General features: G+C 36.3%; 1 protein-coding gene, 1 long non-coding RNA gene and 1 pseudogene across 2 annotated transcripts in view; 1 reads left to right on the top strand and 2 right to left on the bottom strand.

Moving 5' to 3' along the window:
• Positions 1-13,688, bottom strand: part of SLC30A7 (solute carrier family 30 member 7) — an 85,825-nt gene that overhangs the window by 25,205 nt on the left and 46,932 nt on the right. The gene's annotated exons all lie outside the window — the stretch shown is intronic.
• LOC115522442 lies at positions 10,478-12,703 on the top strand. The gene is made up of 2 exons (XR_004343985.1): positions 10,478-11,418; positions 12,475-12,703. It is a non-coding gene; the product is annotated as an uncharacterized LOC115522442 (long non-coding RNA).
• Positions 12,247-13,603, bottom strand: LOC115522439 (annotated as a pseudogene).

Genomic DNA, 13,688 nt, shown 5'->3' with positions numbered 1-13,688 from the left:
CTCCCTTTCTCTCTGCCCTTTGCCTGCTCACACTCTATCTCTCTCTCTCAAAAATAAACAAACATTAAAAAAATTTTTTTTAAATATAATGTTTTAGAATACCTAGGCATAGTCTAGTTTTTCTAATTTTTGTGTTAGCTAAAACACAATAAGTAAGAGATGACTGAGTCTAATCTATAATAATCCTTGAAGAGATCAGCCTTAAAACCTTAAGGACATTTCCCCAACACAGTCTCTTAATAAGGCACCCAGAACAACCATCTACAAATTTATCCAAACCTTTGTTCAACTTTTTATGTCTATATTCCATGTATGTTGCTTCCCAAAGCCAGCTATGCCTTGCCATCACATTTGTTTAAAAAAGAAGGAGGAGGAGGAGGGGGGTGGGAAGGAAGGAAGGATGGATGGACTAGTATTTCCTCTTTTCTCATAAAATTCATTTATTTACAGGTGGCTTAGTTTGAGGATTCTAGAACTGGTGAAGAAGTTCCATGATCACAGATAACACACTATTAGAATTAATAGGGAATTTAGAAATCATTTACTTTAACACTCAATTTAAGAATCATAATGCAAATAAACATTTTAATAAAATTAATTTAAAAATAACTAAATAAAAGATATCAATGATATAAGGAAATAATATATAACAGTAGTTTTTTTTTTTGGTAATGGCCAATGAGGTGTTTATTGATATTGCTATATTATAAGATTTGAAATGGCTGCCTGCTTCAGTAGACATTTAATAAAATGTTTATATTCAACAGCAGCAAGCATTTCGCCAAAGCACATGGATGTGTCACACTAATTTTGTCTAATAGGAATTCTAAAATCGTGTAAGGATTTCAGAGGTAACTAGAAGTAGGTCATGAAACTGTGGAAGAGGGAGAAAGGTACTTGCTAAACCTTTCAGCAATTCAGAACCAAGGTCAATTTCTGTAACAATTTCAAAGATCATAAAAATGTAAAAGAAACTTGCAGAAACTTTATTTTTGCTTTTTAAAATTGTGTTTAGCTCAGGAGTTTGCGCCCATATTTTTCTGATTAACTATCGTAATGGGAAATCATAAAACAGATTTTAGCATGGATCTATCTACCCATAATGAAAGGATACTGGGAAAAAGACAAGCTTAGCAAATTCCTGACTGAGCTAACACTAGGAGTTTCATCCAAACCCAAAGAGGAAGCATTTGGAAACAATTAGAGGTTCACTTCTGGTTGACTAACTCAATTCTAACTTTAACAATGAAACACCATTTTCCTAACATATATAAAAGGCATGAGTCATTAGGTATATGAGTTTACCAGTAAAACAGGGTAATGGTTTTATTCTTCAAAAGCTGAAGGTAAATCAAGTTTATAATCATATAGTCATAAACATAAAATTAATGTGAAAGTTTAAATGCTGGCAGATTAAATAAGCAATAGTTATTACTCTTTATTGCCGGTAACTTTGCAAATGAAAATATACTCAAATCTTACTTTGGAAGCAGCTTTTAGTGAAAGTCTCACCATTTCAACAGTAAATTATCTAGCCATAATTATGAATAAGCCAAACAAAATAAAAGGGTATACATTATGAAAACTTCTGAAGAACAGACTAGTGATAATCATAATGCTTAGCAATAAAAAATTTCAGAGGGCTGAAACTATTACTTAGATCTGAGAATAAACACCTATAATAATAATTAAAACATAATTACTGATTCAACTTTTTGAATTGGCTTATGGGCTCAGTCCTTGGGCATATTATCAGGGGTTCTTATAATCTACAAACATAGAAAAAGATAGTTGCACTTTTTGAAGAACCCATACATTGGAAGGTCTGGTATTTGCCACACACTTGAAAATATTTACTGGACAAATAGCCAAAGAAAACTGACCCCAAATTGAAATGTACTCTATGTTTCGACACAGTAGTCCTATGGCAAGCTGTAAATATGCAGTCATATTTGCCTAAAAACAATTATTTCATACTGATGAACAATTACCTTAGTTAACCCAGAATTCCATAAGCCTAATATAGAAGAGATAATCCCAAACCACAGGGATTGTGGTGTACCTTACAATTATACAGAATTTCAAAACCTACGGCTTAAATCAATGCACATTTACAGAGTACCTACTTTACTCAATAACGGTGATAATAAGATACCCTAAAATATGCCTAGAACTCAGAGCCAAAGTCATGAAAAGGTCATCCTTTATTTCTTAAACTTCTGGAACTTAATTATAACACCTAATGCATCTGGTCTTTGGACCAAAAGCATTAGTAAATACTGCCAAATCAGTAAATAATTAGTAATGTCTTTGTTTAGACAACACCTAATAGTTTTTAAAGTCCTTTCGTAAATTTTTTCTAATTTGATCCTCACACCAGCCTTAAGTTAGTAACCTTAAGAAAAATATCCCATTTTGGAATAATCGAATGTCAGATGCAGAGATCACTTAGGCCAACTCTCTCATTTTACAGAAGAGGAAACCGGCTCAGAGACGTTAAGACAACTCGCTCTCTGTTACACACTGCGAAGAGGCAGAGTTGGATGTGCTGATTCTAACACTAACGCTCTCTGCACGGCACTGTGATGCCTTAGTCCTCCAGGGTCAGAGATCATGGCATGTTCTTTTTATTCCCAGTGCCCAGCACAGTACTTGGAATATAATAAGCACTGAACACATATCTGCTGAATGTTTAATGTGTTTAAAAATTTTAAACACTAGTGGAAGATAATAAGAATATAGAATAGCCCTTGTTTGATGTGACTTTCAACCCGTCAAAGTAATAGATAAATAGGAAAAGAATAAAGTTGCCCTCAACTTAGTTATTCCCCAGAAGAATTTCTATAAATAGAAGCAAAAGTTTCTTATTCTCTGTTCAAGTACGGGTGAGAAAAGAATGACACTTCAGCAGGAGCAATCACCATTCCCAATTCTTGATTTGTAATTTCTTAACTTAATACAAGTTCTTTTCTTCATTTTCATGAAAAAGAAACTAAAATCACACCAGCAATATAAGAAAAAATATATTAATGATCTATTAATGATCTATTGTGTATCCATAAGGAACAAAGGTGTAGGTAAAGAAGAAAAATGAATGCAAATTCACACTGATATCCTGTCAAAAGGTTGAGAATTGGGACGAGACAATAGAATCAATGAAGTAAGAGGGCAAAAGTTCTACAAAATATACAGTTTTGAGAAGACTTTTGAGAAGACTGAAAAAATTCACATTATTTGTATTAAATATGGTAACACTTGTATTGAAAAGATAATGTGATCTGGAAGAACCGCCCCACTACTTCTGTAACCCATTTAAAGCAGTAGCTAGACTAGGATGGGCAAAAGCAAGAGATAACGTACTTCAAGGAAATCTGCATTTAAAAAAATTTTATTATTGGAGACAGAGACAGAGAAAGAGACAGAGCACAAGCAGGGGAGAGAGGCTGGGGGAGAGAGGCTGAGTGAGAGAGACAGAATCCTATGCAGGCTCCCCATTCAGCACAGAGCCCGATGTGGGGCTCAATCCCATGACCCTTGGATCATGACCTGAGCTAAAAATCAAGAGTCAGACGCTCCACCAACTGAGCCACTAGGCGCCCCCATTTTTAAAACAGTATATAAGTGAAGACACAGGATCTTGTTTAGAAAAACCAAATAAGATGGCAAGAAATATTGATCACAATTATTAAAATCAAATTAATTATCATTCAGATAGCTTCAGTGATCACAAGTTTTAACTGAGAACAAAAAGGCCTTGTGGTCAGCAAGAAAAATCCAAAAGGAATAGAACCAAAGTGCTGATTATCTCTAGGTTCAACAAAACTATTAGGAATCTGAGCTAAAATGGGTCTGTCTGGTTTAAGTTAAAAAATGGTATACCTGTAACTGATTCAATCTATGTGGTATTCAAACCTTAACATTTCCTCACCATACAGTGATAGAGCTTTGCCTCTAGATGGCTGAATGTGTTCCTCTGAAGAAATCTAGCAGCCAGGAAGGATACCACAGAGTAGTAAAAAGGGGCACTGTTAACATGCAGCAACTCCTGTGCCCTCCTAAATGATGGAGGCAGTCCATACAATGAACTGTATTTCTTTTATTCTCTCCTTCCTTTCTCTTTTTCCCCTAGTTGATAATGAATGAATGAGGGTCAGTTAAGGGTGGCCGGGGGGGGGGGGGGGGGGGAAGGGCAGGTTATCATCATAGGAGAGAAACCATGTAAGTGAATGGTGCCTGCTATCCAACAGCATTCCTTTGGGGAAGGAAGGTAGGCAGGCAATTAACACTCATACAGTGCTTCCCATTTTTTTGCCAATTTGTTCTAGACTTTATATATCTTAATCCATTTAATCCATACATAGCAAATTATGAGGTAGGTATTACTATTAACCCCATTCTAAAGATGAAAAATTGAGGAACAGAGAGGCTAGGTAACTTGCCTAAGGTCACACAGCTAAATGGTGAAACGAGGATTTGAACCCAGGCACTTTGGCTCCATAGCAAATGCTCTTAACCACTCTGCATTATTTCCTCCAATGAAGTCATCAAAGTGGCTTTGCTAGCGATCACAAAGTGCCTTTGCCTATAGGAGAGTTCTGACTCTAGGAAAAGCTGATCTTCAAAGCGTACAGGATGTCTGGACCACAGAAAGAAATTTAAAAGCTCAGGAAAAGACGAACAGTAGTAACGATATGAATGTTACTGCTGACCGGTATTGTCAACATTTAAATAGAAGCAAATCCCTAGTTACCATTATGGACCCATCTTCAATGATAACTTCCAAAGTCACGTGTTTGTGAGAAGTAAACCAAACATGGGAAATACAGAGCAAAGGCAAAAGGACCTTTATTTAATTGTTTACCCAAATTAAACTTTTAAAATACCACTGTGAGAACAGACCTTTTATTGAATATCTCAAGGTAGGTTTCTAATTGCTACATTATGCTGCATGCTGACTACATGAAAATACTTAGCTGCTGAGACAGGGATAGAAATCATGTTTTGCAAGCATTAATTAAGCAAGAGAACAGAGTAACTTAAGTGCAGGCTATAGCTAGTAGAGGAGAGTTAGAAATTGACTACACACAAATTAACAATGAACATTAAAATTAACCAAAAGGGACTATTATTTATTTTTTTTTTTGGCAACAAGTGAAAAATAGTAAAAAAAGAGTAAGAGTGAATGAGTGAATCAGAGTTGAAAAAACGTCATGTGGTTTCCATTTTAAAAATTTACTTTTACTTTTTGAATGAAATCTTGCCATTTGCAACAATGTACTTGGAACTGGAATGTATTATGCAAAGTAAAATAAGTCAGTCAGAGAAAGACAAATATATTTCATTCATATGTGGAATTTAACAAAACAAATGAACATAGGAGAAGGGAAGGAAAAATAAAATAAAAACAAAGAGGGAGGCAAATCATAAGAGGCTTTAACCATAGAGAAAAAACTGAGGGTTGCTAGAGGGGAGGAGGGTGAGGTGATGGGCTAATGGGTGATGGGCATTAAGGAGGGCACTTCTTGGGATGAGCACTGGGTGTTATATGTAAGTAATGAATCACTAAATTCTACGCTGAACCTCCCCCCGCCAAAAAAAAAAACAAAAAACAAAAAAACAAACAAAAAAAACCCCCCAGAAAACAAAGCAAACAAAAAAACTATACGAGGCACACAAGAATGAAAAATAACAGTGTTTGAATTATAAATATATTGCTACCCAAACAGAACAAATCCAGAATCCTTCAAAGACTAAGAAACAATATTTTACCCACTTTCCACTCCTGGAAGACACTGTAATCCATATCGATAACTGGTCCTTGTATATGATGCTGACCACCTTTTAGAGTTTAGAAACTGTTTACCTTTCCATTAACAATTATAATCTGTTACATGAGATCAAGTCAGACAAAATAACCCCAAGAAAACAAATGCTTACAGATAAGAAAAGGTTGGTAATTGCCCCTTGCTTCCTGGAAGAGTCCCCTGCATGTGATGTACTAGAAGTGCAAGACAAAGGAGCCTGATAGAAATGTAGCTTTACCACACAGAAAACAAATAGGAAGGTAAAATTTGCCATTTCAGGGCAAGAGATACAGATATAACAGTATCTTGTAGGAAGATGGAAATTGCTCAGAGGCTGCAAACCAACCTGTTCTCCTTACAAGGAAGACTTGTCTAACTCCACCAGAGATCCATTTCCCCTTCTTCTGGACAAATGCCACTTTCTGAATATGTTCCTCCTCTTAACAGAATGCACAATCAGAAAATAAAGCAAACTAAAAGTGAACTTAACAAAAGCATAGCCACCTCATGAATGCATGAAAACAAAACCCATGAAAACTTCATGAAGATTAAATGGCTAAGAGATTGCTTCTGATTTTTTTTTTCCCAATGGCAGAAATAAGAAGGAAAAGTTTTGTTATGTTTTAAATGCTTGGGATTTTTAGTAGACAGTCTATAAATATTTTTTATTTAAAAAATTTACTTATAGTTTGTATTTTATTTTTTTTTACATTTTTATTTTAATTCCAGTTAGCTAACATACAGTGTTATATTCGTTTCAGGTATACAATATAGTGATTCAACAATTCTATATATTCCTCGGTGCTCATCATAAGTGTACTCTTAATCCCCCCACCCTAATTTTTTTAAAGGCTAAAAGTGTCAACAATTCCAAAGTCAAAAGTATATCTAAAAAAATATATTCAAAGTCTCACTTCTAATTCCTTCTCTCTGCCTAGAAGTAAACATATTATATTTGCTTTAGGTTTATTCTGGAGTTTCTTTTGGAAATTTATAAGAAAACATGCACATTATACATGTATCTCTTCTCCTTCTTATAAGAAAGGTAGCAGTGCTACCTTTTACATGTCTTTTACTATACACCTATACAGCATGTACTACATTTCAAGTGTCTTTTTACATTTTTTTTTAAGTTTATTGATTTATTTTGAGAGAGAGTGTGCACAGGTAGGGTAGGGGCAGAGAGAAAGAGAGAGAAGGAGAATACCAAGAAGGCTCTATGCTGTCAGCACAGAGCCTGATGCAGGGCTCAAACTCACAAACCAGGAGATCAGGAGTCAGACGCTTAGCCGACTGAGCCACCCAGGTGCCCCTAAAGTTTTTTTTTTTTAATAAATGTATCTTGAAAATCACATATTACCATATAGAGGTCTTCCTCATTCTTTTTTTATTATTATGATAAAAAACACATAACATTAAGTTTATCGGCTTAAACGTTTTTTAGTAACAGGAGTGTTAACTTCATTGTGCAAAATTGCTCTGTAACTTTTCATGCTGTTACACTGAAATTCTATACCCATTAAACACTAATTTCTCCTCCTCTCTCATCAGCCCTTGCCAACCACCTTTCTACTTTGTTTCTATAATTTTGACTACTTTACATATTTCATCTGAATGGACTCATATATTGTTTGCCTCTTTTGGATTGGCTTATTTTGTTCAGCATAAAGTCAAAATTCATCTGTGTTTTAGCACATGACAGCATTTCCTTCTTTTTAAAGACTGCCTACCCAACACATTCAACGTGTGTTATAGAGAGACTGCCTTTTCCCCACTGTAGAGTCTTGGCACTCTTGCCAAAAATCATTTGGTTATGTATGAAAAGGTTTATTCCTGGGCTATTTATTTGTTCCATTGGTCTATGTGCCTATCTTTATGCCAGGACCACATAATAGCTGTTGCTTTGTAGTACATTTTAAAATGTGGAAGTGTGATGCCTCCTTCTTTCTCAAGATTGTTTTGTCTAGTCATGGTCCTTTGAGATTCTATACAAATCTTGGGACTATTTTCCAGCAAAAAAATGTCATTGAGATTTTAATAGAGAATCCATTGAATCTGTAGATCATTTTGGGTAGTATACACATTTAAACAATATTAAGTTCTGATCCATAAACAAGAAGTCTTTCCTTTTCCTTATCTTTTTTGATTTCCTTACCAATGTTTTGTAGCTTTCAGTGTACAAGTCTTTTATTTCCTTGGTAAAGTTTATTCCTAAGTACTTTATCCTTTTTGAGGCTATAATAAATGGAATTATTTTCTAAATTTCATTTTTGGCTTGGTCATTGTTAGTATTTAAGAAAAACAACTGAGTTTTCAGTGTAGATTTTGTATTCTGATACTTTGCTAAATTCTTTTATTAGCTCTAACAGCTTTTTGATGGAATCTTTAGGGTTTTCTACATAGAAGAACAAATCATGTATGAACAGATCATTTTAATTCCTGATTAATTACAGGAATTAAATTAATTAATTAATTAAATTCCTGATTAATTAATTATTAATTAATAATTACACATTTTCAATCTGTATGCCTTTATTTCTTTTTCTTGTCTGATTCCTCTGGCTAGAATTTTCAGTACTATGGTGAATAGTAGTGGTGAAATTGGGCATGCCTATTTCGTTCTTGAGCTTAGAAGAAAAGTTTCCAGTCTTTCCCCACTGAGTATGATGTTGGTTTTTATATATGGCTTTTATTACTGAGGTAGTTTCCTTCTTTTCTTAGTTTGTTAAATGTTTCCACCATGAAAGGCTGTTGAACTTTATCACATGATTTCTCTGCATTGATTGAGATGATGTCTTTTTTCTTTCACTTTGTCCATTTGATATGTAACATCAATTGATTTTCATGTGTTGAACCATCCTTGCATTCCAAGTGTAAATCCCACCTGCTCATGATGTAAGACACTTTTAAAGTGCTGTTGAATTCATTTTGCCTAATATTTGTTTAGGATTTTTGTGTCAATGTTCATGAGGAATATTGGTCTATAGTTTTCTTTTCCTGTCCTGTTTTAGTCTGGTTTCAGAACCTGGGCAATTCTTGTCTCACAGAATGAGTTTCGGAGTCTCCTCTCCTCTTTAATTCTTTGGAAGAGTTTAAAAAAGAATTGGTTTGAATTCTTCTCTAAATGCTTGGTAGAATTCACCAGTAAATTCATCTGGTTCTGTGCTTTTTCCTGTTGTTGAGAAGTTTTTTATTAGTGCTTCAATTCTTTAATTACTGGTTCCTCACTAGTTATAGGTTTGTTCAGACTTTTTTATTTCTTCATGATTCAGTCTCGGTAGGCTGGACATTTCTAGAAATATATCCATTTCTTATAAGTTTTCCAATTTGTTGGCATATATTATTCACAGTAGCTCCTTATATTTCTTTTTTATTTCTGTGATATCCATTATAATGTCTCCTCTTTTGTTTCTATTTTAGATATTTGAGTCTTCTTTCTTCTTAGTTAGGGTGTCTAGGTTGTCAATTTTGTTGATCTTTTCAAAAAAAACCAATTCTGGGTTTTGTTGACATTTTCTGTAGTTTTTCTATTCTCTATTTCACTTATCTCTGCTCCAATCTTTATTATTTCCTTCTTTTGCTGACTTTCAGTTTAGATCTTCTTTTTCTAGTTCCTTATGATGTAAGGTTAGGTTGTTGACTTGAGTTTTTTTAAATGTAGGCATTTATCACTATGAAGTTCCCTCTTATTACTGCTTTCACTGTATCCCATAAGTTTTGACATGTTGTGTTTTTGTTTTCATTTATCCCCCGATATTTTCTAAATTCCTTTGTAATTTCTTCTTTGACCCACTGGTTGTTAGAGTATGTTACTTAATTTCCACATAATTTTGGATTTTTGTGTTTTCCTTCTGCTAGTGATTTCCAGTTTTATTCCATTGTGATTAGAGAAGATATTTTGTGTAATTTTAACCATCTAAAATTTGTTAGGACTTTTTTTGTTACCTAACATGTAGTCTACCTGGGATATTGTTCCATGTTTGCTTGAGAAGAATGTGCATTCTGCTATTATTGGGTGGAACGGTCTGTATTTGTCTCTTAAGCCCAAATGGTCTACAGTATTGTTCAAGACTACTCTTTCCTTATTGATCTTCTACTTGATTGCTTTATCTGTAACTGAAAACGAGGTACAATGTCCTTCTTTGCCTTTTGTTGTAGTTTTTGTCTTAGAGTCCCTTTTCTCTGATATAAGTATGGCCACTCTAATCTCTTTAGGTTCCTGTTTGCACTGAGTATCTTTTTCTACCTTTTCACTTTTAGTCTATAAATTTAGATCTACAGTGAATCTCCTATAAGCAAAACAAAACTGGATCATGTTTTCATTTGTTTTTTTTAATACTCATTCAGCCAGTCTATGTCTTTTTATTTTTTAATGTTTATTTATTTTTGAGAGGGAGACAGAGCGTGAACAGGGGAGGGGCAGAGAGTGAGGGAGACAGAATCTGAAGCAGGCTCCAGGCTCTGAGCTGTAAGCACATAGCCCAATGCGGGGCTCGAATTCAGAAACTGTGAGATCATGACAAAAGCCAAAGTCAGCCACTTAACCGACTGAGCCTCCCAGGCGCCCCCAGTCCATGCCTTTTAATAGCTATGCTTAATCTGTTTACATTTAAAAGTAATTACTTTAAATGTAAGGACTTGTATGAAAGGACTTACAATTGCCATTTGTTCCTTGTTTTCTGTCTTTTAGCTTTTTGTCATTTTTTTTTCTTTCTTCGTGTTTCACTGATTTTTCTATAGTGACATGTTTTGATTCACTTCTCATTTCCCTCTCTGTATAAATATCCTATAGCTATTTTCTTCGTGGTTATCATGGCATGTGACAAGTTGTTGCTTTCAAGACTCTCACTTTACATGTGACATCTGACAGTATAGTTATGATGTGTCTCAGTGTATATCTCTTTAGATTTACCCTAGTTCTTTTGAGTTTCTTGAATTTGTATATCCATTTCTCTTCTTAATTTTGAGAAACTTTTGGCCATTGTTTCTTCAAATAGATTCCCTGTTCCTTTCTTTCTTTACTTTCTGAGACTCCCATAATTTGTATATTGTTTTTCTGGTCCATAAATCTCTCAAGCTCTCTTCATTTTTCATTTTTGGGCTCCCCTGCTTCAGTAAAATTTGAAAGTCCTATGTTCAAGTTCATTGATTCTATCTTCTGTCTGGTCAAATCTACTATTGAGTCCTGACAGTGAATTTTTCAATTTTGTACTGTTATTCTTTAGTTGCAGAATTTGTTTGGCTCTTCTTCATAGTTTCTATCTCTTTGTTCATACTCTCATTTTGTTCATGCATCATTTTCCTAATTTTGTTTACTTGTCTATCTGTGCTGTTTTTTTTTAATTTAATTAGGTATCCTTAAGATGGTAATTTTGAATTCTTTACCTGTCAATTCACATCTCCTTTTTCTTAGATTTGGTTTCTGGAGATCTAATTTGTTCCTTTAAACATATTATAGTTGGCTGTTTCTCTGTAGGTCTTGTTTTTTGTTGTTGGGACTTGGGGATCTGAAGAATCGACCAACTTTTCAGACTTTGTAGTCTGGCTTCATACAAGGATGGCTTTCTCTATTCAGCATGCTAGAGATTCTGGACACCTCAAAGGTCTTTTCCAGGTATGTGTCCTCTATGTGTTTTTGCAAGTAATCTGTCCTATTTGAAGATGTTTGCTGGCTTCTGCTCAGGAGCTCTCCCTTGTGTGTCTGTAACGTTGCCAATGGCTGGCTACACGAAATCACAGTCCAGGGACTCCATCTAGTGTCTGTCTATGGTACTGCAGACTCTAATGCACTGTTGCTGTTCTCAGGGGTGCTCAAATTGTCACCCTGTTTCTGTCCATACATGCATACAAGCAAGAATGACACTCTCAGGCAGCACCCCCTACCCTGCAAAAGCCAGCTGGAAGTATGTTCAACTCCTTTTCCTCTCCAGGGAGAATATGGTAGTTGGAGTTTTCCTCGCAAAATGTGTGAAGGGTGGGGGTAGAGCGGGAATGTGCTAATGAGAGTGGAAAGTATCACCTATTTCCTACCAAGCCTCCATGTAGTTGGCTTCCCACTAGCCTGGGGTGCAGGAACCCTTGAACCAGTTTCAGGATTTTTACAGATGTATTTTGTCAGTTTGTTGTGTTAAATTTCTGTCTCCAAGGAAGAAAGAGAATCTAGCACTTCCTATCCTGCCATCTTGCTAATGTCACTGCCCTCCCCCAACTTATTTTAATCATGCTTGATACTGTCAATGTTCTTTCTGCAGAGATAATACCATTCTCATTTCTATCAGCAATGTTCTGCCTATTTTACCTATAGTCTTGACAAAAGATTATGCAAACTTTGACTATTTATCCACCTGATAGATAAGAGGTGGTGTCTCAAGGTAGTTTTAATTTGCATTTCTTTTTAATGAGTGAGGCCGAACTACTTTTATATGTTTAAAAGTCACTTGTATTTCTTTTCATGTAAATTAAATGAACTTACACTTTTGCCCATTTGTTTATTGGCTATTAGTCTTAATTTTTTTTTCGGAGCTCTATGTTAGGGAGGTTAGCCTTTCAAGTTGTAAGTGGCAAATACTTATCAGTTTATTACACCTTCGACTTCACTTTTGTTTTGTTTTTGTTTGTTTAAGTCAGAAAACCAGTGTTTTATTTCTAAAGCTCTGCCATATGTCTCCAGAGGGTGCCAATGATCACCTGCCACCCTGTGACACCAGGCTGTCCACATAGCCGGCAGTCTGGCCATCAGCAGACCAGCCCAGAGAGGCACACTGGGGTGGCTCTGCCTTGCTGCTGGAACTGATAACGTTCTGCTTCAGTTCATCTACAATGATCTTGTCTTCCAAGTCCCAGATCTTGATGTGGGAGCCCATGGCAGCACAGAGTCAGTATCAGCTAGGACTGAAGCATGGCGCATGAGGATGTCCCCAGCACCTCGCATATAAAGGGGCTTGTCTTCATTGAGGTCCCACAGCATGACTTGGCCATCCTTGCCCCCAGTAGCACAGAGGGATCCACCTGGAGTGACACAGTGTTCGGGGAGCCAGTGTGGCTGATAGAATTGGTCCTCAGCTTGCAGTTTGCCGGTCCCACACTTGACCAACTTGTCCCAGCCACAGGTGACAATGATGGGATTGCTGCTACTGGGTGAAAAGCACACACAAGACACCCACTCCAAATGGCTTTCATCCTGGACAGTATATTTGTATACACACCGTGTACTCCACAGCTTGACGGTTTTATCTCAGGAGCCAGAGACAATTTGCTGGTTGTCAGAGGGTAAGGCCACACTCAGCACATCCTTGGTATGGCCTACAAATATGTTGTGGTGGTACATGTTGTGAGACCCCAAAGACAAAGAACAAACTGAGAGAGCAAACTGGCCACGTGAGGAGACGACCACATCACTAACAAAGTTGGAATGACCCTGAAGAACATGCTGTGGAATGCCCTCATCCCAGGTCAGCTTCCACACGATAATGGTCTTATCTTGAGAGGCAGCCATAGTTAGTCTCATCCCTGGTCAGCCTCCACATGATGATGGTCTTATCTCGAGAGGCAGGTAGCATCATGTCCAGGAACTGGGGAGTGGTGGCGAATTGGGTCACTCAGCTATTGTGGCCTTTGAGGGTGCCACAAAGTGTCATCTGGTCAGTCATGGCAGCAGTGTGTGCAGGTGTCGCTGCGTCAGCAAGAATGGAGTTGGACAGCTCAGAAAGACTAGCACCACAGCCACTCCTGCCATGGCCCTGCTGAAGAAAAGAGCTTGACTTCCTTTTGATGCTTTCTTTTCCATGCCGAAGTTCTTTTTCCTGTAACTTAATTCATCAATCTTTTTTCCTACTGCTTCTAGTTTTGAGCCATAGTTATTCCCCTAATATTCTCACACTATAA

Source organism: Lynx canadensis, chromosome C1, assembly GCF_007474595.2.
Source record: "Lynx canadensis isolate LIC74 chromosome C1, mLynCan4.pri.v2, whole genome shotgun sequence".
NCBI classification, from domain to species: Eukaryota; Metazoa; Chordata; class Mammalia; order Carnivora; family Felidae; genus Lynx; species Lynx canadensis.
Note: the sequence above shows the minus strand (reverse complement) of the source record. Positions and strands in the feature narration are given on the sequence as shown.